The 22,802-nt window shown below is 33.8% G+C and overlaps 1 long non-coding RNA gene across 2 annotated transcripts; it reads right to left on the reverse strand.

Annotated features, from left to right (window-relative positions):
- Positions 1 to 920: 920 nt before the first annotated feature.
- LOC136036122 (uncharacterized) lies at positions 921 to 22,704 on the reverse strand. 2 transcript variants are annotated; one of them, XR_010619641.1, is made up of 3 exons: positions 22,294 to 22,704; positions 12,312 to 12,387; positions 921 to 3,708 (listed from the first exon to the last, which is right to left on the reverse strand). It is a non-coding gene; the product is annotated as an uncharacterized LOC136036122 (long non-coding RNA). The 2 variants fall into 2 exon arrangements; XR_010619640.1 differs by having other exon boundaries at positions 22,280 to 22,703.
- Between the last annotated feature and the right edge of the window lie 98 nt (positions 22,705 to 22,802).

Raw genomic sequence — 22,802 nt, forward strand, 5'->3', positions numbered from 1 at the left:
AATTACTACCCTAGACCTGCCAATAACCAGATGTGTATTTCTAATAAGTGCGTGATTATAATCCCATTGTAAGCAGTAATTATAAGCGTGGATTTTTCATTTATGTTCATACCTAGCAGAAGTATACGGAAGTTAGTGACCCAATCTCTTCAAGTATAAGTGAATGTTTACTTATTAATCTGAAGCTATCTGGTTCCACTAGTGCTTTAGAATTGTAGGAGTTTACCGTAGTTACCGAACTGTAAGAGATTACCTAACACATTAGTGTTAGTGATTTGTCAACATTTAATTATAAAAAAAGTATTGCAGTATATGTTCTGTATTTCTTTACTTAGTTCTACGTTTCTATTAGTTGATGACTTTAGCCAACCCCCCGTTGATTGGACCCCAAATATAAAGCAACTTTCTGATGAGCTGTTTGAAGATAAATTTTAACAAACTTTACAAGAGCATTACTTGTATCAGCACATTAAGAACCTTATTCGTTTGCGGGCTAATTCAACCTTCTTCAGTCTTGGACGTTTTAATTAAGAAATCATCTGATGATATTAGGCAACTAATGTTGAGTTCTTACCATCACTAGGAAAAAGCGATTATTTGGAATTGGCGATATTATTAAATTGTTTTTCGAGTTTCGCTGATACCCCCAACAGTTCTCCCAAATATGATTATGGTAGAACGAATTACGTTGAATTTTCTGATTATATTTTGTCTCTTTCAATCTAAGATGAGTTACAGCAATGTAATGCCACCGCTGATAAGTCCTTCGAATTTATTAAGCAGGCCATTAAAGAAGGTAAAGATAAATATGAGCCAATATTTACTAGCAGGCAGTCTTACATAAATAGACAGATCTTTCCTCAGTGTATTGCACAAATGCTAAAAGAAAAAGATGATGGTTGGCTTGAGCATATACAAATTAAAACCTCTTATTAACTGTAAAAAGATAAAAGAGCTAGAAATAGAGCAAACAGGTTCCTTCGTCAATATCGTCAAGAGGTCGAGTCGAATTCCATTGCATCAGTCTAAAGTTGCCAAAGAAGATTTTGGAAGTATGTAAAAACGAACCAAATTTCTCAATCCCTATTATCCACTTCCTTTATAAATCCTGAAATTCTTTCAGACATAGATGACAATCATGAAAAATCACAACTTAAAAAAAAATTAGTTCATTTTTCACACAAACGAACACAGAAATATATGCTCAATTAACTCCTTCAGATTTAATAAAAGAATTTGAGGATTCAGATTTTACGGTCCAGCAGGTGTATCAAACACTGCGAAATCTTGATGCTGGAACGGCACCGGATATTGACGAATTTTCAAATATCATTTTATGCGAAATTGCATCAGCGCTTGCTGAACCACTCACATATCTGTTCAATCTTTGCCTCAAGTCTGGTGAATCTCCCTCGGCTCGGAAAAATGCAATCATTAGGCCAGTGTACAAGAATGGTTCAAAGTCCCATTTTAAAAATTACATACCGACTTCATATTAGTCTATTTTTTCCCGTATAATGAAGAAAATTCTGGTGAGCAGAATCCAGGCACATTTTGAGGAAAATAACTTATGGCATTTAGGTTAGTATGGGTTGCGTAACTGGCTTTCTTGTAAAACGAAACTTCTGGAGGTGATTAATGATTTTCAATTGATGGCAGATAGTTGTATGCTGATGATTGTATTTATATTGATTATTCCAGGCGTTTAACAAAATTTCCATCCCACTTCCGATTAAGGAATTTCAACTATATGGTATCAGCTGGCAAATTGAAGCATGTATAACTGATTATCTTACGTATAGAATCCAAAAGATTGTGGTAGGTGATTGTTTGACATCACCTATGTCTGTCATAAGTGGAGTTCCGTAAGGCAGTTATCTTGGGCCGGTACTCTTCTGCCTATTTATCAATGATTTGCCGCGTATTTTAAAACATTTGACCATAAAATATTCGCAGATGATGTAAAATTTTACAGGTCAGCCATAAATGAATATGAGGTATTTTCACTTCAAGAGGATTTGGATGCTCTGTGCCGGTTGTGTACGGTGAACTCTGTGTTCGAACTTTAACGAAACCAAGTGCAATGTTGTACACTATTTGCATAGACTCCCTCAACATTACCACTTCTTCGTCGATGGTAAATCTATTTCAAGCGTAGAGAGTGTTTGTAACCTTGGGTTTTGCTTCGATTCAAGTTTCAAATTTGATAGACATGCATCGAATATCACAAATAAGGTAAATTACTAACTAATTATTACGTCTAAAGTGTTCATTCTCTAAGTTTGATTTTCGTTCATTGTTTTCAGTTTATGTATCCACTGTAGGTTTTCAGTTATGTATCAGTTATGTATCTTCCCCAATTTAGAAGATGATGATAATTCAATATAAGTCTACACCTAACACTTATCAAGTATTTCACTTTTGTAGATTTTATTTTTCTTCTTGCAAATACTTTAATAAAACATTTATTGAAAAACGAACAAACAATAAAACTTCAGGGATGTGCAAACTTCCCAAAATGTAAAAAAAAAGATCGTCATAACCAGATAAATAATGAAGTACAAACTTGAAACCTTAAAAACCTGTATGATGTAATATTGCAGAAATACGATTGATTAAGAAAGTGACAAATTTGGACAGATGTTTTTGAGAGACTTGTGTAACAGCCTCTAAATTGCAAAACCTGAGACGCACAACCTTAGAGGTTCTGCTAAATACCACATCCTCTAAATTCCTCACCATAGTCCTTGTGTCTAAAATTTGGATCCGTAGAGATGTTCGAGTAGATATTTGACTAATTCATAATAGTTTCAAAAATATTTCTAGGATTAAAATAAAACGAAGAACTGTCTATTCTGTTACATTGTATTTACGAGTATTGTTATATTTATAAGGGAGCCATATAATATTTTTATAAAGACAAAAAAAATTAAATCAAGGGAGGTGGTATTTTTCCCCATCCTCTCTACCCCTCCCAGATTTTGCCCCTGTATTTAGAACCTTAGCTTAGAAAATAAGCATTGATTATTTCAAGTTTACTTTGAGGAAACCATTGTACATAAAAGACATAAAAACCAATTACTTTAATCTAATCTAAGCCTTTTGAATCTGTGTTGTCTTAAGTTTTAAAACAAAACTATTTGTGGCGCCTGCATTTATCATTTTTTTCTTCTTGCAGTAAATATTTTAAATCTAAGTATTTACTTTAGGCTCGTTCAAGTGACCTGGTTCATGCAGAGTCTTCTCCAATTACTTGTCATATTTGTGATTAGACTGATAATCCCAGTTCAATTTTTGACTAAAGATTGACTATTTTTAGTTAATATATAAATGTACAAACTGCTTTTTTGTTTTTTTTCCTCTGCAACAAGAGATATTAGGCCTAAAAACTGTCATCACTTACAAAAGCATTGCCTACTGTATCTTCTAAAAGCTGATTAACATATTTACTAAGCTCGAAACCCTTTTCTTTTTTTGACTCTAATTGGGATAAATTCAGATTACCCTCACTTGCACTGGACAATTGCTCACAATCGTCTTTTTCTGCACTAAATGGATCTTCACAAGTAACAACAAATGCAAGACTTCCAGGTATTTCTTGGCTTGTTTCATTTTTTAAATAGTTTCTGAGACTCACATGATTGGGACCACTTGGTTGACTGGAAAATTCGTCAATTCCTGGCAAAAATTTTCTGGGCGGGACAGCAACTAATAAAAATATAAATTTTATTACACGGTTGTCAGGTTTCAAACATATAGAGGTTTCATGATTGGATGTTTCCACTAATTTGTCAGGAAAACTAGCAGTTTTCAAGATTAGGTCTAGCTATTTGTCAACGAAATATCATATAATATATATATATCAAAAAGTGTAATAAAGACGATGTTTCTAAGAATCACCTTTTTGACACACGGCAAGGCAGCTTCCGAGGCCTTGAGAAGGAAAATATGAATTTTAAGTGAATTATGATGAACTGAAAATATTTTGAGGGTTACTAGCTGCACGATTTGATCTCCCAGATCAAAACACTTCATTTGAAAAATATTTTTTAAAATAGTTTACTTTGAAGCTACGACATTGAAGAGAAAAGGATGATAAACTTAAAATTTTGAGCGCAGGCAGAGAAAAAAAAAGGCACGTATGGATATTTCACGAGTTTCTCCAATCGATGGAGTATAGACAAATCCTACGCTGATATTTATCAGCCTGAAAATCTTGATCTCACAGGGAACTACCTAACTCTGTTCAGAGCTCTACTTTTCACTAGAGCTCCAGGAAGCAACTGCTCAGTGCTACTGTTCAGAGCTCGGGGAAGGAATGAAAAAGTCTTCCGACTTTTTCTTTTAGTTCGAACCCACAGGGGTGTCTTTCCAAAAATAGCAAGACTTTTGGAAACCCATCATTCTTATTCCGTCCAACTTATCTCACCTTTAATTCTTACAACCAAAGTCAATAGGATTGACCTGAAATTATTGTGTAGTCTATTGTTGAATATATGGTCACTGAAACGATTATTTAAAAATATCCGTATACAACGCCTCTAAAAGATAAACTGTTTGGCTTTTAGCATCTATCTTACCTTAATTAACATTTGGAAGCAAACACGTGTCTGAGCCCTACTTTTCTAATTTTCTATTTACTAAGGAGAGCGGAGTTTATGTGCCTATGTGCCAACAGTGCTTTTTGGCGACGTCGCTCCTGGTGGAATTGCTTATTTGTAAGCTAATACACGAAATTAATCTTAAATTATAGATTTGACGTATTTCAAAAACAAGCAAGGATGTGCCAAACCCAAATATGTTTATATTGAACGCTTAGTCGCTTCGATTGAATTTAGCTTGAGGAATTACCCTGTCTCCAATCCCACTTTGTTTTTAAGGACCTTTCACGAAAATTTGAAAAACTCGTTTCTAAGAGTGAACTTTTTAAGACTTCAGACCCCCCCCCCTTCCCCCTTGTCCTTAGGAGTATCAGAGGATTACAAACAAGCTCTTTGGGCTATTAGGCTCAAATTGCATGCAAATTACAAAATAAAATCATATTTTTCCTGCTTAAAAAGACACTGACACCATAAAATACCTTTTGCATAAACCGTTTTTTAATATTCCATTATCACTGGTTTCGATAGAATCACCCCCGAAGGGAAAAAAATAAACACGTATCCAGGACGCGTCCGTGTCCAGCAGAGAAACAATCTCTGCTAGATTCTGTAATTTCAAAAATATGAGCTCTCTAAATGCTTCAGTATAATCTTTGCCAAGATTGTTCCCTTTCTGGAGGAATTTTCTCCCCTTTTCTAAAATTATGAAACTGTTTTTATGCTAATTTGTTTCTCCCGGCTAGAATTTTTTTTCTCTCTCGGTGAATAAACTTTTGAAACATAGTATTTTATCTGATTAATTCAACCGAAACCTTGCTCCTATAAGAGCAATAAATTGCGTTTTAGCCATCATAAATATTAAAAAAGTAAATTCGTTAATTTAAAAGGTCAAGTTCTTAACATTTACTGTAATTTAATTTCTTAAAAATTCTCTTATGTTCACTTCTACATTCTAGGCTTTAAAGCACTTAATGTCTAATGAATAAAATAAAAGAAAAAGTTAATCCATAAATTATTCCCCTGTCCCTCCAAAAATAATCCCTAGTCCAAAGCAATAGCAGAGCATCATATTTTAGTTTTTCCTTATTCACAGCATTTTTATGAAGGTCTTATTGCCACTCTAGATAATAGAAATGAAAGAATATGATATGGTATTATTTACCGGGGACAAATAATAGAAAATTCTTGAGACGGAAGAAAATAATTTGAGCCTTTTTGTCTATGAATTCGTTAGTTAATTTTGAGGAATAAGCCTAATTAATGCTATCCATTATATGTAAGACAATGTGGCTCATTATTACATTCCTAAACAAAAGAAAACAGAAGGAAGAAAGTCATACGAAAGAGGAGAGTGACCCTAATCAGTCTTCTCAAGAGTAGTTTTAACCGAGGCTGATTTGGTAAAATAAAAAAACAGAAGAGAAGGAGAATTAAACAAATGTTTGTGTCTTAAAAACATGGTGGCTACGGTATTAATTTGATATAGTGCAGAGAAATTTGTGGGTTGTTTATTTCCGAAGTTCAGACTGGTTTTGGATTTCTGTCTTTCAAGCGTAATTGCGTAACCAGTAAACAAACAACAATAAACCAGCAATTCGTAGTAGAGCCATTAAAACTAGTAAAACATCTTAAACTACAGGTGCTTCAAAACAGAAATTCATATAAGATTTGGTACAGAATAAATTAAAACATAATAACACACTATGAAACTGAACCGGAATATAAAACTCGCATTCTTAATAGTCTTTATACGGCCCAAAATATTTGGATGTTTTTGGCTCGAATTATCTGTCCAGCTTTTAACTTAGTAATCGAGGTGGTTCTGATTTTGTTCAAAAATGTTATATTTGATAAGACTGTATCTTCTTATTTTTCTAATAGCTTTTGCTGCCTAATGATAAGCTGGATACCCACAATAAACTTTAATACCATGGAAACCAGTAAAAAAAAACTCCCTTGCAATTGACCTTGACAACTTTCAGGAAATCTTGTACGAATGAACAGGTTTAAGCCAGTTGGTGTCTTGACTGTTACTATGAAAATCAACAAGGTATCTATCTATAACCCACAACCAACGACTTATCTCTCCTTGCTAATACACAAATTAGGGCTTAACTCATAAATTAACAATATATAATTGAATCTTGGATGTGACGGAATATTATTTTTTGGCAAATAGGGAAAACAACGTGGAGAATATCATTTCCCGCCATCTACCCAATCATACGTCTCTGTATTTGTGATTGCGTCACCAAAAGTTTTACGAGTATAATATCAAAATCTTAAAATTTAAACATTTGAAAACTAAAATTTTCATCACCTCTTGCTGTAACTACATGATTGCTTCTTTATTGTAACTGAGTAACAATCTAGTACTTTCTTAGCATATTAAGACGCTATAGCTACAAAGCGATAGAAGAATTTACATTTTGGAATCAAAATTTATAATTTAGTTTCAAATTTAAACAGTAGTGTGCCATTTGTTTTCCAGTAAATAAGGGGGGAAATTTAAAAAAATGTGCAAAAAAATGAGTACAATGAACATAAATTGCAACAATATAAGCCTTCAATCTTGGTTGGAAATATTTAAACCGCCTTTTTGCAAAACACATAAATCAAAAATTTTGAAGTTTCCTATAGTTGCTTTTGAACATCAAAAGCACGTAAAAATGTTAAAATTTGCAGAAAGTTTTCTCAAGCAAAATACAAAAATGATTGTGCAAAAATTGCAAAACATTACAATTGGCAAAAAAATATGATGTAGGGAAATCAACCCTTTATATATACTTTAAATGTGACTTGACGTACTAGTAGTATAGTCATAACAAATAATGGCAAGCTTATAGGGGTTAAATGTTTCATAAAATAAGTTTTTTTTATCCCTCACCATGGTTTACACTTCCTATCAAATTAGTCCTAATAGCCCCTCACTATTAGATCAAGGGTTATTGGCAGATATTTTTGGTCCATTGAATATTTTCACCGGTGGATAACCTTGGTCCATCGAGATAGAACTTGCTGAAGTTTTTAACGGGATAAGGAAATTAAATCGTTTTTCATAATTGAGCTGATATGTGCTTGATAAGGGCATAGTTATTTAGCACATGCGCTTTCATTGTTCTCAAATCTGTCATAGGATGAGACATTTCTTCGGAGCTACCCCTATGAAACAAATGATGAAACAATTGAGGAGATGACTGGACATGAATGGCCATCCGTGGCCCGTTGCCCTTGAACCTTTAAATAAACCTTTGATCCTTGAGCCATTAAATTTAAATAAACATAATGTACATTCGTATCTCAATTGGCATTTTATGGCTAAAAAGTAAATCTCGATTAACCTGTGAAACATGAGTGTTTCAAACGTATAGGCTTCTATCGGATCGTTTTAAGAAACCTGGGTTTCACTCTTGAGCAATGGGATATTTTCAAATCTCAGCTAGCATCTTGTGGCGAAAAAGTATGTCTCGAGTAGTTTGTAGAGCTTCAGCGTTTGAGCCACATACGCTTAAGATATATCCGAATTTATTGGTAGAGTAAGATCGTTGTAAAATAATTAGGTTTTAGAGTTAAGAATAATGGTGCGTTCAATTCTCGATTGACATCGTATTGCTAAAAAGTATTATCTCAAGTAACTTAAGGATCAGGGGCATTTCAAGTGCGTGCCCTTAAATATAACTGAATTTATTACTTTTGTTACATGGTCTTAAGAAACTTGGGTTTCAGTCCTGAGAAATAAGATACCTACATGTTCCAACTGTCATATTGGGGCTAAGAAGTATATCTCGAGTAATTTGTCGAACATAAGTATTTCAGACGCAAACGCTTAGAATAAATTTGATTTTATTTCTATTGTTAGATATTTAAAAAAAGCTTAGGTTTAAGTCTTGAGAATAAAGTACCTTCACGCCTCAAGTGGCAGCTTTTCGCTAAAAACATATTTTGAAACGCTTGTGGATTACGCAGTATTTCAAATGCATGTGCTTAAAATATATTTAATTTAATTACAGTTATTAGATTTTTTGAAGAAACTCAGGTTTCAATTTCTGAAAGAAAATACCTTTCTGTCACAGCCGGCATCATATACCTAATAAACATATCTTGAGTAGCTTTTGGACTATGGACGCACAGGCTTTGAGTACATAATATATTATTAACATTGTTAATTTATTTTAAAAAGTGAGTTTTCACTCTTAAAAACAAAATACGTTTGTGACTAAAAATTATATTTTGGGTAACCTTTGGACCGTGGTTATTTCAAATGTGTTTGCTTAAAATAAATCTGATTTTATTACTATTATTAAATTGTTTTTAGAAACTTACCGTTCAATTTTTAAAAAATGAGATACCTTGATGTCTCAAGTAGTTTCTCATGGATAAAAGGAATATCTCGACTAACTTGTTAAACATGAACATTTCAGACCCATACGCTTAAAGTATTCCTGATTTTTATTACTTTCATTTTATCTTTTGAAAAAACTGAGGTTTCAGTCTTAAGAAATAAAATACCTTCATTCCTCAAGTAACATTCTATGGCCTAGCCGGAAGCATAAACCTGAACTGGCACCGTATACCCAAGAAGTATATCTCAAGTAACTTGTGGACTATCGGAATTTAAGACAATTGAACCACCGGTATTATTTGTTAAGCGGGAATTCAATGTAGAAGAATTTTTTAGGGGGGGGGGGGGCATTTTCGTCTTTCCACTCGTCAAAATGTATTTTGAAGCACAAGTATTTTTATCACCAGCAATAATCTAATTATTATTACAATAGCTGAAATCGTCCTCAAAGTGCTCCACGTGTGAAAGTGTAATGTGTATTGGAGTCAAATTGGATGGCTTAGCTATTTTTTCTTTCCTTGAACAACTAACGATAAACTTTTTACAGCAAAGTGAATTTTTAAAAAGTCAGAAAACGCACTTATAAACTGTTCAAAAAGTGAAAAACACGCGAAAGGAATTTTCATAACAATCAGAGAAATGTGAAATGAAATTTTAAAAACTAAGAAAAACACGAGGAGAATTTTCAAAATTAAAACCACGCCTAGAAAATTCTCAAAAAGTCAGAAACACATGATCAGAATTTGTTTAAAGTCAGAAACAAACATCAACATAATAAAACGGTAAAGAGAGCTTTCAAAACTCAAAAGACGTACACAAATATTTGGAAAAATTCAGAGAAACATGTAAAAAAATTTCTATAGGTCGAAAATATGCGTCAAATTTTCTAAAAGTCAGGAACATGTGAACAGACACTTGAAAAAGTCTAAACACACGATGAGAACTTTCAAACAAGCCAAAAATTCAAACAAGTCAGAAACACCGGAACAAATTTTCAAAATGTCAGACATGCGCGTACCCAAATTCAAAAACACAGAGCTTCAAACACCCAGAAACACCCAAGCCGAATTTTACAAGACAGAAACGTACAAACACACACTTTTAAAAGTAAAAAAAAACAAAGGGAATTCTTAGAACTGCCAAAAAATGCTAGAAAATGTTAATAAAAGTCAGAAACAGACGAACAGAATTTTTAAAAAGTCAGAAACACTCACATTAGATTTTCAAAAAGAAACAGACAATGAATAGAGACTTGAAAAAAAATGAGAATACATTTTCCAGACGTTTGAAACGTGCCATGTGAAAAGAATCTTAATAACGTCAAAACTATTAAATATTTATCTCAAGAAGTAAGAAATAAGTGAACGTTCTTCAAAAATTCAGAAATACGGGAATAAAATCTCAAAAAGAAAGAAGCAAGCAGACAGAATTTTCAAACAGTCAAAATTATGTGAATGAAAACTAGAAAAATTGGAAAAACACACGTAGAATGTTCAATAAGTGAGCAAAACCTAAGTTAGCTCCCCTACAAGCTCAGCCATTGGAGCCACTGTATCTGATGTATTTTTTTTTCGTTTTACTGTTCCCTTTTTGGTTTTAAATTGTTCTGTTTGAGTTCTATGATACTAAATAAATGAATTGGATTGAAGTGAATTATTTTAACCTATGCTACTCATCCTCCCATGTCAGTTTTTGAAAGACAGGACGAGAATTATCGAAAAGTTAAAAAAATATGTCAACCTAATCTAATGGTTATTAGGAATTCAAAAATACAAGACATGCTTACACAATTTTCAAGAAGTCAGAAACACGTTAACAGAAACTTGAAAAAGTCAGGAACACGCGAACAGAATTAAAAAAAATAGAAACACACGAATAGAAACTTGTAAATGTCAGAACCACATGAACAGAATTGTCCAACCCTAAAATTAACATGAAACTGTTAACTATATTAACCTAGAAAACTAGGTCGAAAATCCCAGTGTTAGGTTTTGAAATACAAAATAGGATTTTCGAAATATTAGGTAAAACTCGCAAACTTAATCAGACGTTTAATTCAAGATTCCATTAACACAGATTAGACTAGACCCATAAGAGCTGCAATAAAATATCGTTAATGAATTTTTTAGGGGAAGGGGGCATGGACCATGGGGAGGCAGGGGGTCTTCAGGAGTCTAGATAATTATGTTTTTTCTGGGGGAGGATAGAGGGGTCAGTAGGGCGAGGAAGACATGGAAAATCTAATGGCTATTTTTTGGTGAGAGGGGGGGTTTCAAGAGGTTCAGGCCACGGGCCATGATTAGCCAAAATATATAGCCAAAATATGTACAAAATATGTACCAATATACCCCATGGCATGGAGTGCCAATTACCACAGAATGCCATGGGTAATGATGAGCTATGGGCCACGACACGCCACAGATCATGAGGGGCAACGGGAATATGCCTACCACGGGCCAGGGACAGTCGCGGGCTACGGAAAGCCATTAGCCAGGTATGTGTCACGGGGTGTGAGTGTAATGTTCAAGAGGTGCCAAAGGAGGCTTGGAAGTGCAACGGTTCATTGAAATGTCCATGGAGAAATGACAAAATCACGGGCAATTGAGAGGACTATATTGGTATGGAGATTATTTGGAAGGGGATGGGCAATGGAGAATATTTATTTCCCGTAGTTTCCTCAGAAGTTTTGTAATTTGTTTCAAAGTGTTAATTCCACAGGAAAATTCTCATCACATCCTTACAATCGTAATGAAATCAAAATGGCAAACTCCTTGGTCTTGCTGCTTCATCTGTGTTAAATAACAATCGGTGACATATTTTCAAGGAATCAAAGTTCATGCACAAAAATTAAGCCCTTGTCAGGGTCATATCAATTGAATAAATTAAAAGGATTTAATTTCCAATAGAAACCAGTTGTAAGCGGTCTTGTTGCATCATATTTTTTTTTAAAATCGATGACAGAATTGAAAACAATCAATATACATGCGCAAAAAAACTTTTCATATGTTAAAGTTATATCAGCTGAATTACAACAAAGTATTAGAATTTCTTTATCCCTTAAACAACCTTAGAAGGTTTCACCTTGATGAACAAAGCCTATCCACCGACAAAACTTTTGTTTAATTGACAAGAAAAATCTACAAATAACCCTTGATTCGATTTTCAGGGGCTAGTAAGGTTAATTTGATAAGAAGTGTATGCCATAATAAGAGTTTAACACTAATTTGGTGAAAATCACACCCCTTCTGGGTGTACTATAATTTGTTATGGCTATACTACTTTTACTATCAAAAATAATTTCCTCATAAACTAACAACTTTTAATTAAATCGCCCATTGCAAATACAAGGGAAAAAACGATGATCTTACCATATTTTGAACTGGCAAATGAAACTTGATCATCTGTCATATACGTGTTACTTTGGCTATCAATATGAACTTTGGCCTAAAATATAATAATTATAAATAGTCAATTTTAGCTCGTGATGATCTTCGTAGTGCCAGTGCCCATGTGATCATCTTAACAAAGTGCCAGTCCCGCCTTTTAATTCATTTTGGGCTATAATAATTCACTAAGGCAATATGCAGCAATTCAGACCCATGTGAAACATTTTTGTCAGGGACTGCAGGCTCAAGTTCATCACCAAAGCATAATATAAGCAAAAACATTGAGAGTTGCAAAGTATTATCGTGAAAATCATGAAGTTTGTGACTATCGCTATATATCTGAAACATTGACATCTTAATTAAATCTTTAAGATATCAATCAGAGGTTCTGGTATATTTCCATAGTATATTTTTTTTGGCTGATTAATGAAATTATTTTATGGGCCCCTATTTATGGATCATTATATGTCTGTATATGTGTACAGTCGTTTCTGTGTTTTTACTCCACATCCTGGGTCTGTTTTATCCTTGCAGTTTCGGGTCTTTTTCTTCGTCTTAGAAAGAGCAGTTTAATTACAATCGAATTAAATAATTTTAAACTGTAAAAAGTTTGCATATTCCTTCTTTACCTTCCACTATCGACAAAAACCAGCTTTTTGGGAGCAATGAAATAAAAAGATAATTATTTTTCAACTTACGGTAAGGAACAACATTAAAACTCAAAACCAACAGAAATTATTCAGTATATGAAGAGCTTATATCAAAGTTTTGATCAGATGACTTTGGAAAAAAAAGGCATGGGAGGGGTGCTCGTTGTCCTTCAATTTTTGTGGTCACTTTAAAAGGGCCCTAAAACTATTAATTGTTGTTCAAATGAGCTCTCTCCTAATCTTCTAGAACTATTTGTTTAATACTAACAACCATAGGAAGAAAAAAGAAAAAAAGTAAATATAAAAAAACACGCATCCATGATTCTTCTGCTGGCAAAGAATACGAAATTCCATATTTTCACAGGTCAACATTGGAGCTTGAAAACTCTACACAAGAATTCTCTAATATACTGAATCTGACGGTACAATTTTCGGTACGAATCCTTGACTTTTGAAGGATATTCCCCCATTTTGAATATCAGTCAAATATTTTTAGGCTCGTAATCTCCGGCCCGGTTTATACGAATTTATTCCCTAGCCATCGTCTTATCTACTAGTTTTGCGGATAATAGATCTTGTTTACTAATTTTTATTGTCAATTCACTATTATACAACTGTGCGAGCGGTTTGTACGTATATATATTAATTAATTACGCTGTGAAAATTACAGTAGAATACTAAAGGCATTTTTCAGATAAGAAGGCAATTTGACCACCCCTTAGATTTTTAACCCCCCTCCCCCTACTCCATTTGAAATACATCATTTGGGGATATTTTTTGGAAAATTGTTTTTTTGGTATTTTCGTTGAAAAAATTGAAAAGCAAAAAAAAATATCCCCCACTAGATTTTGAAAAATACTCACTCAAAAGGGGTTCATCAAGATTCACTCAAACATAAATATTATGGATGGCTGTTACCAAGATAAGGGGTTTTACAAAGACGATTACGAGGCAAAAGACTGAATTCGAATACACTGATTGGTTGAATGTATAATACATGGCGACTACTATAAGTCGCCACGTAGAAAAATCAAAAGAATGTCTCTTGACCTGTTGTTGTGGTTTGCCATTTCATCTTATTTAACTGATTAAATAAAAAAACAAGTTTTTTTATCCGAAAGTAAGGAGCAAAATTATAACTCAAAACGAATAGAAATTATGCCGTGTATGAAGGGGTTGCTCCCGTCCTCAATGTCTTTCTCTTTACGCTAAAGTTTTACTGTTTGTCCCATTATCTAAGAACGGCTCTTAAAACAAAAAGGGCCATTTAATTAGAATAGGAACCATTTTAAAAGTACTCCAGTCTTTAGCGTAGACAGCAAGATATTGAGGAGGGGGGCAACGCCTTCATATACGGAATAATTTCTATTCGCTTAGAGTTTTAATGTTGTTCCTTACTTTCAGTTGAAAAAGAATTTTTTATTCAATAGATTAAAGGATCTGATCTTTTTTCCGGGAATTCTTGTCGTTTAAAATTTTGTTTTATTTGGTGTGCAAAAATTAAGTTCTCGGTGGCAGAGCGAGGGGGGGTGGTAGGTGGTTAATCAGGAATTTATAAGTGTCAACTTGTTCTAGGTCTGCAAGTATGTATGAATAGAACGGAAGTATACATACATTTTTTTGGGGGAGAGGTGATTTTCTGTATGATAAATTTTCAGAGGGGAGAATTTCCATAGAGAGGGAGGTTTTCAGAGGGAATGAGCTTTTCAGGGAAATTTTACACTGGGGGAATTTTCCAAGCGAAATTCTTTTTATTTATCTTTACATTTTTTTTTTTTGTTCTTTCCCGATTCAATTTTACGCGTGGAGATGTTAAGGGTAATTGTCAAGGATAAATTTCCACCAGAATTTAGATAGTAAATTTTCACCGGGATTTAGATAGTAAATTTTCACCGAGTCATTTAATTAGTATAATATGAAGCTTTGTAAAGTACTAAAAAAATTGCGTCAAGAGCCTGGCGTTGAAGAGGTGTCCCCCTAATATGTGTAATCATTAAAAAACGAATAGAAATTAATTAAAAAAAAAACAATAATTTGTTTCTAAGGAAAGTGAAGAAGTCCGTCCTGTGGTGGCGCAGTGGGTTTGACCTTAGCTTGGTAATACGGGACCCAGGGATCGAATCAAGCTGCAGCAATGCACTGCAGGGCCGACTCAGGGACCTTAGTAGTCAAGAAGCGTCGTTAATCTGATACAATACAATACAAAGTAAAGAAGTCCATTAAACCAAATTTGTGCATAAATAAATTCAAATAATATCTCAAACGTAAAACTACCCCAAATTTCCATCAACAAATAAACGAAACCGAAAACGAACAGAATTACAGTTAATAGACGAGTCGAACTCAAAACAAGCAAAAATGAATATGAGTAGTACTGACAACCCCCATGCCTTCTCAAGACCAAACCATAATTTACAATTTACGGAAAAAAAAAAACAAATGACCTTGGATTGCAGTTTTATGCCCATATACTGATATTTATTCCTTAAATTTTCAAGAATTTTTTATCTATTAAAATAAAAATGTGAATACATTTAAAATGCGCTTTGTTTTCAGTAACGTGCAAAGTATGTTCTGAGGATTTCACTTCAGGAATCCCCCCTTCCGTAATTATTTCCTGGAAATCCAAGTTGCAAAAAATTTCCCTTGTATAATTCCCCTGCGACAGCTCCACATGCAAACGTGAACAGGCAAAGAAAAGTCAGACAAATAAAAAGAATTTCGTATGCGAATTCTGTTAAATCCCCCCAGTGTAAAATTTCCCCTGGAAAGTTCACCCCCAGAAATTTCACGCCACATGGAAAATTATCCCCATGGAAATCTATTCTGAGCACAAAATCTCCATTCCCCCTAAAAATGTCTGCATACTTCCCAATAACGAATAATATACATAAACAATGAGCAAATTTTATAACATAGGACCTACCCCCAGGAGTTGAAGGGGGTGTTGTTATTTCTATAGGTATAATTTTGGAGTTTTCAACTTTGCTTGAAAAAATGGCTATCTCAAAATCTTGATCTGACGATTTTGGGGAGAAAAGGAGCGCGGGAAGGGAGGCTAGTTGCACTCAAATCTTTTTGGTCGCTAAAAAAGGGCACCACAAAATTGTTTTGTTCAAATTAGTCGTCTCCTAATGTTCTAGAACTATTGGTTCGATACTATCACCCCTAAGGAAAAGGAAAAAAACAAATAAATGCGCATCCGTGACCTTTCTTCTGACAAATAAGAATACAAAGTTCCCCAATTTTGCTGACAGGAGCTTGATAGGAGATGAGAATTTTAATTCGTTTGCTATTTTGACGAAAAATTTTTTTATGTGTTTTCTATACAAGTTATGTCTTTTTTGTAGTTTTCAAAACTTATCCCTCATCCCAAACTAAAATTATTTCCAAGTGCCCAACTTACCATACCTTTTCCATTGGTGTGGACAAAGTTGTTAACACTTCTGTGTGATATCATCGACCTATGAGATTTCTCTATGTCGGTTGAGGTGAATGCGACTGTTTCCTTAGTAAGTATACAGCTAAAGATTTAATATTAATATAATTCCATATTTAAAAGGACACTTGTTGGATCCTTGTTAAAAAAAGATATATGCACCGGATTTTTAGCTTTTTCGATGGTTGTTTTAAATTTGTGTCTAAAAATGCTTGAACTTTCATGGTCGATCGTCATAATTTGGACAGATTTTGGTAGTATTTTTTTGTGAATAAACATAATTGTCTGGACGACGTTATGGAAGTCTTGGAGACATTGAAAGTCTTCTGAAAGGTCAAAAAAGGTTCTTTAAGTTCAAAAGACGTAGATTGGCTATCTAGTTCAATATTGTCATAACACAGGTATACATAATGCGTTCTACTTCTGGATGAACGAGTTGCTCAAATCAGCATAAAAACTCGAGACGAAATTTCTTAAGCCTTTTCGTAATAATAGAATATGACTATTAGTTTCCATAGTGACGAAAGTCTGATACAACGCTTGATATAAGCTACTTTGTTTCTCAGTTTTTCTTCATTTAACGGCTCTCTTGTATGTTCAAGGAGAAAGATTTGTAATACCTAAGAAATTCGTCAAATCGCAGACCCTAATCTAAAGTAAAGAGCATGCTACTTCTCCTTATCTCCATAAGGGTCTTGAGAAGGGAAAGTTTTGGAGTGGATGACCCTTGCGTGGAAAAATCTCCACGAAATATTTGTTTTATTAGTAGTTAGATTCTGGAGCGGTTTTTTGTTTAGGTAAAACCTATCGTGAGAGGGGTATGTAATGAGTTTGTTTGTGTGCAGTTGTGTTTTTGAAAGATTTTCTGTGCTTTAACTGTTTTCATAAAATGTTCAAATTGAATACTACTACTACTACTACTAATAACTCACTGCAGCACCAAGCCGCCTGAGGCCAACACAGCTACGCACGCTCCTCCTCCAACCTAATCTATTTAAAGCCTCCCTCTTTACACCCTCCCAGGAAGTTCCCATTTCCTTTAAATCCTTATTTATGACATCCTCCCAACCCAGACAAGGACGACCTGCTTTCCGTGTAGCCCCAGACGGTTGGCCAAAAAGGACAATCTTCGGTAATCTGTCATCCTTCATCCGTAGAACGTGGCCTAGCCATCTCAACCTTTCTTTCATTATAGCCCCAGAAAGCGGGATTGAACCACACTTTTCGTACAACCTACTGTTTGAAATACGGTCAGTCAGCCGGGTACCCAGAACAATCCGTAGGCAATTTCTCTGGAAAACATCTAGTAAATTTTCATCTGCTTTTCGGAGTGTCCATGCTTCAGAGCCATATTTGACCACTGTCATCACTGTAGCTTCCAATATTCTAATCTTGGTTTGTAGGCTTATCTTTCTATTCTTCCAAACTTTTTTTAACTGTGAAAAAACACCCTGAGCTTTAGCTATTCTACTTTTAACATCTTCACTGCTCCCACCATCTTTACTAATAATACTACCAAGGTAACTGAAGCTCCCAACCTGATCAATCTTTTCGTTACCTAAGGTCACCTGTTCATCTTCACTTATTCCTAACCTTAGTGACTTAGTCTTCTTAACATTAATTTTCAAGCCTATTTTAGCACCCTGAACTCGTAAAACCTCTAAAAATTCATTCATTTTGCTCACACTTTCATCTAATATGCTTAAATCATCAGCATAATCTAAGTCCAGGAGCGTTCTTCCTCCCCATTTGATTCCATGGTCTCCAATTGCCTTTCCTGTGCTGCTTAAGACGAAGTCCATCAAAATGATCCATATAAAGGGGGATAGAACACAACCCTGCTTAACTCCTGATTTAATACAAAACCAGTTGCTAACCTCATTTCCTACCTTAACCGCAGCAGTATTATTCTCGTACATAGCGCAAATCACTTTAATGTATTTTTCTGGTATACCATATAACGATAAGACCTTTGTTAACGCTGTTCTATCAACAGAATCGAAAGCTTGCTCATAATCGATAAAACTAAGGACCAAAGGTGTTTGACAACGAAGGGACTTCTCAATTGTTCAAATTGAATCCTTTAATTGTATTTGTATGTTGTTAGTTGTATTTGTATGTTGTGAACTGTATTTGTATGGTTTTTGTTATGGCCATAGCCCTGTTGAGTATTTGTGTCAAATATCCTATATACTATGCAATACTATCAATTATACAACAGAAAACTGAAGTATAGTTCCTTACTGCACTCATTCTATTTTATTACCTAATTGACGATTCTGGTTGCAACAAGGATGGGAAAATAGTGCCAACGTTATTTTTAACTTAATGAAATTGTTAACTTACAATAGACTTCGATATAAATTGATCACATTTCCTAATGAAAACGACTGTCCTCATAATAACTTAACATTGTCGGGTACATTCACTGACTTAGAGACAAAATATAATTTTACTTTTGTAGAAGGAGAAAAATCTAGAAAGCAGGGCTATTGGGTAGGATATTACTCCTTAATAAACCTACTCCTACGTAATTTTGAAGCAACAGCTTGGTTTTCCATAGTTCTCCCCCACGCTAGTATCCTGTTTTTTTTAGCTTTTTTTTTTTTTTTAACTCGGCACTGTCTCAGCCTGCCGGGTCATCGAACATAGTAAACTAATTTGAAAATACTCCAAGAATTAAATAAGCCTGAGGATGATGTGACATTCTCCGTCAAGTATATCACGTACAAACAACTTGGGGCAGTAATGGAAACTCTACAAAAAAATGAAAATAGCGACGAAGACCACACTGCCTTTGCATAACAAACAAATACAAAGTAGAGACAATAGGGAAAATCTTTTCAAGACAGTGGAAATTAGTTCTGTGGATATTTCGGCCCTATGTCCAAGGGCCGTCTTCAGCACAATACAATAATAAGAGACAAACTATATATGTATATATATATATATATAAATGAACTTACATCAAATTGTAAGAATTAAAACTAAATAATTAAAAACACTTTTTAAAACTTTTTTTTAAAAATAGCCCTAGCATCCTTACTTCAACGAAGTTCAACCAGGACTCCTGGTCCTGGTTGAACTTCGTTGAAGTAAGGAAGTGGAAACTTCGTTGAAGCTTCCACTGTCTTGAAAAGATTTTCCCTATTGTCTCTACTTTGTACTTGTTTGCTAAAAAAAAAATCTGATAACAATCAATATAACAAAATGATTGACTACTGTTTGTACTGATTCCAAACATGTAAAGTTCATTAAGTTTATTGCTACCCATAAAAAGCTACGACTCTGAGAAAATTTGCCCGATTTTTTTGAAAAAGGAGGAAACATCCCAAAACAGGAAAATGATCATAATAATTGTCACAACGTTATATTCAACATATCAGAGAGCCCTATTATAGAGGTTTCAGCTTCCTATCTACAAAACTGTAGGATTTTGCTTTTTTCCAAGAAGAAAGATCACAGATGCGTGGAAATATTTATTTTTTACCCATGGGTGATCCTAAACTGATGATCTTCAGAGATTGGGAGAGGGCTCATTCTAACATAAATAAAAAGTTTTAGTGCCAGTTTAAGTGATCAAAGAGATTTTAAGTGACCCAAATTGTGCAACTCTCCTTGATCCTTCACATAAATATAGAAAGATGTATGGTTTAAGATTTAATTTCTTATTCTCCTTCATTTGAAGCCTTAATAAGTGGTACATCCTTTGCAGGAAAATTGAATAAAATTTATCTGACCTTTTTCTTTAAAACTTCGTATAATAAAACAAATTTGCTTTATTTTCATTAAAATTATTCCCAATGATGTACAAGTACGTTTCAGTTATTGTGAAGGAGGGGTGATGAGTGTTTTTATGGGTGGGGGACAGATGCCTGACAGAGTGCATTATAAAACCGAAATATGCTAACTCTCATTGAGTGTTCTGAAAGAAAAGTGAATAAATTTTTGTGAAGGGGGGGGGGGGAGTGGGCAAGAAATTTATATCGAATCTCTGTCCGTTCCAGTAATGATTTTGGTCTACATTTTCATTATTGGTGCTATGAGGGGGTAGGGGGGGAATAATGCCCCTCCCATTGTAACTATTTTTTTATGTAGCATAAAATATTACATTTACATGTATACCGGTACAGAAGTAGAATAGGTAAGGTGGGGTAACATGTGCCTTGCCAGATAATTATTGGGAGAGGGAGGGGGCAAGAACTACTAGGAGTTTGGTTCTCATTGATTTTAAATGTTTTTCTCTTTTCCTATTTGCATACTTTGTTTCAACGTATTTAAACATGCGTATACAATGTAACGTACTTAAAAGTCAGAGAACCCTATTGTAAAGATTGTTTAGGGTCAATCCATTAGAACAGTAGTAGCTTTTTCTATTTACTGGAATTCCATTTATTCTATAGTGAAAATTTTATTAAGGGGTTCTTCGACAAAACTACCGTTCATCCGGAGTTTTAACTAAATATTCAAAGTTTGTCAAAAATTTCGATTGCAATCTACCATCTTAATTCTAAAGCAGAAAAACTGAATGAGTGGAACACTACAAATCAATTTACAACTATTAACATACACAATTTATCAGTAATAATCAATGGTTTATGGAGCCGGCACCCTATGTCATTTTGGTTTTACCTTGGCATGATTTGAAAAATCGATGAGGAGTTAAACTTAAAAAACAAGTATTTTCAATTTGTTGAAAATACACCGAAACAATTTCATGCAGCAAGGAGATCTCCCCCTCGATCCCTCTTTATTCATACCGAAATTTGACTTTTTACGTCAATTCTTCAAGAACAACTGTTCAATCGCGACGAAGATTGTATTGGAACAAAACTCATTTTTAAAGAACTAAAAGACTTTAGCGTAACAAGCAAGGAGTTGAGCAGGGGACACCTCTCATATAGGCTACAGAATAATTTCTGTCCTCCTTATGATCTAATGTTGTTCATTGCTCTAAGCTGAAAAAAAAACTTTTTTTAACTTATTCTTTAGCTAAGGTGAGATTATGGCTCATTTTGACCATGTAAGAAATAAATTTGTTGTATCTGATTATTTTAACATTAAACAATGTATTTAGGATGAAATGAAACAAGTGAAAGATATTGAATTAGATGTAATAAAGTTTGAAGCGTTTGTATCTATACGTTATATCCCCCCATTTTTCCAAAAGACCAGAACATAATTTTAACGTTTTTCTGAAAACCAAACATATTTTAAATATTTTAGCTTTTTTTAGCTTTAATGAATTCTATATTATTAGGACTTTAAGGGATAAATAACAGTATACATACTAAAAAGTCAATCTACACTTATTTGTTTTGTTCAATAATCTTGAGTATGATGGTGATTTTTTTTTCGATATTATGAGAAATAGAGACATACAGCTGAAATTAAGGATCGTTTTCAGAAAAATGCAGATTATGTTCTGGCCTTTAGAAGAAATGGAGGGCGTCAGCCCTGCTCCATTTAATTTATGCGTGATTAATATTTTACTCGGTTATTTGTTATAATTTTTGTTCGTCGGTTTCATTTACTTATTACTGGTTCTTTATGGTAGTTTTGTGATTCGAAAATTATATTACTTTATTTTTGCTCATCTTTGAATTAATTTAGCTCTTTACTTTTTCCTTGAAAAATTTCTTGCGTGGAAAAAGTTTTTTCTTATGCATTTTTCATTAAAGAAGATTTCTTTTCGTGGTTGTCTTGCCCTTATTTCTGAATATATACAAATAGTCTTCTGCTAATAACTTTTAGCGCAGTCAAAGAATTGTATATATTTGGAATCATGGAATCAGTAATAAAATCAAATGGTTATTTTGCATATATCTTTTTCAAGCTAATACCTGATTAAAAATACTAACCAACAGCTACTAACCAACAATTGTCCGACCTTTATCCCACAATTAACCAACCATTATTTAGTGACTGATAAATATAAACTGGATCGTTGACGGGAAATTGAATGGGAATAGCTTTTTATACGCACCGAGAATGTAGTAGCCAAATATTAATGAGAATATGGTTTTCTAACGAGCATATTTGAAGAGGTGGTTTTAGGGGAAACAGAGGTGGCACTTGCTCCGGGCGCACGAATTTTAGGAGTACAAAATATCAAATAGATAATATAACGTTTATAATCATTTCGTATTTTTTAATATTTTATTGTTATTAAAATAAAGTGGAGGGCGCAGTTGGCAGTAAGTATAAGCAAATTGAATCCAAAATTTTCTTCTATTTTACATATCTTCATCGTCATTCATTGAAAATAAAAATAAGCAGATTCGATGCTAATTAATTTTAATGTTTTTTTTCGGTATTTTGTATTCAAACCTGTTCGTATATTACAGGACATAGATAGATTAATAATTTTGCAGAGGCTAAAGT

The sequence above is a fragment of the Artemia franciscana genome, chromosome 15 (assembly GCF_032884065.1).
Source record: "Artemia franciscana chromosome 15, ASM3288406v1, whole genome shotgun sequence".
Classification (NCBI taxonomy): domain Eukaryota; kingdom Metazoa; phylum Arthropoda; class Branchiopoda; order Anostraca; family Artemiidae; genus Artemia; species Artemia franciscana.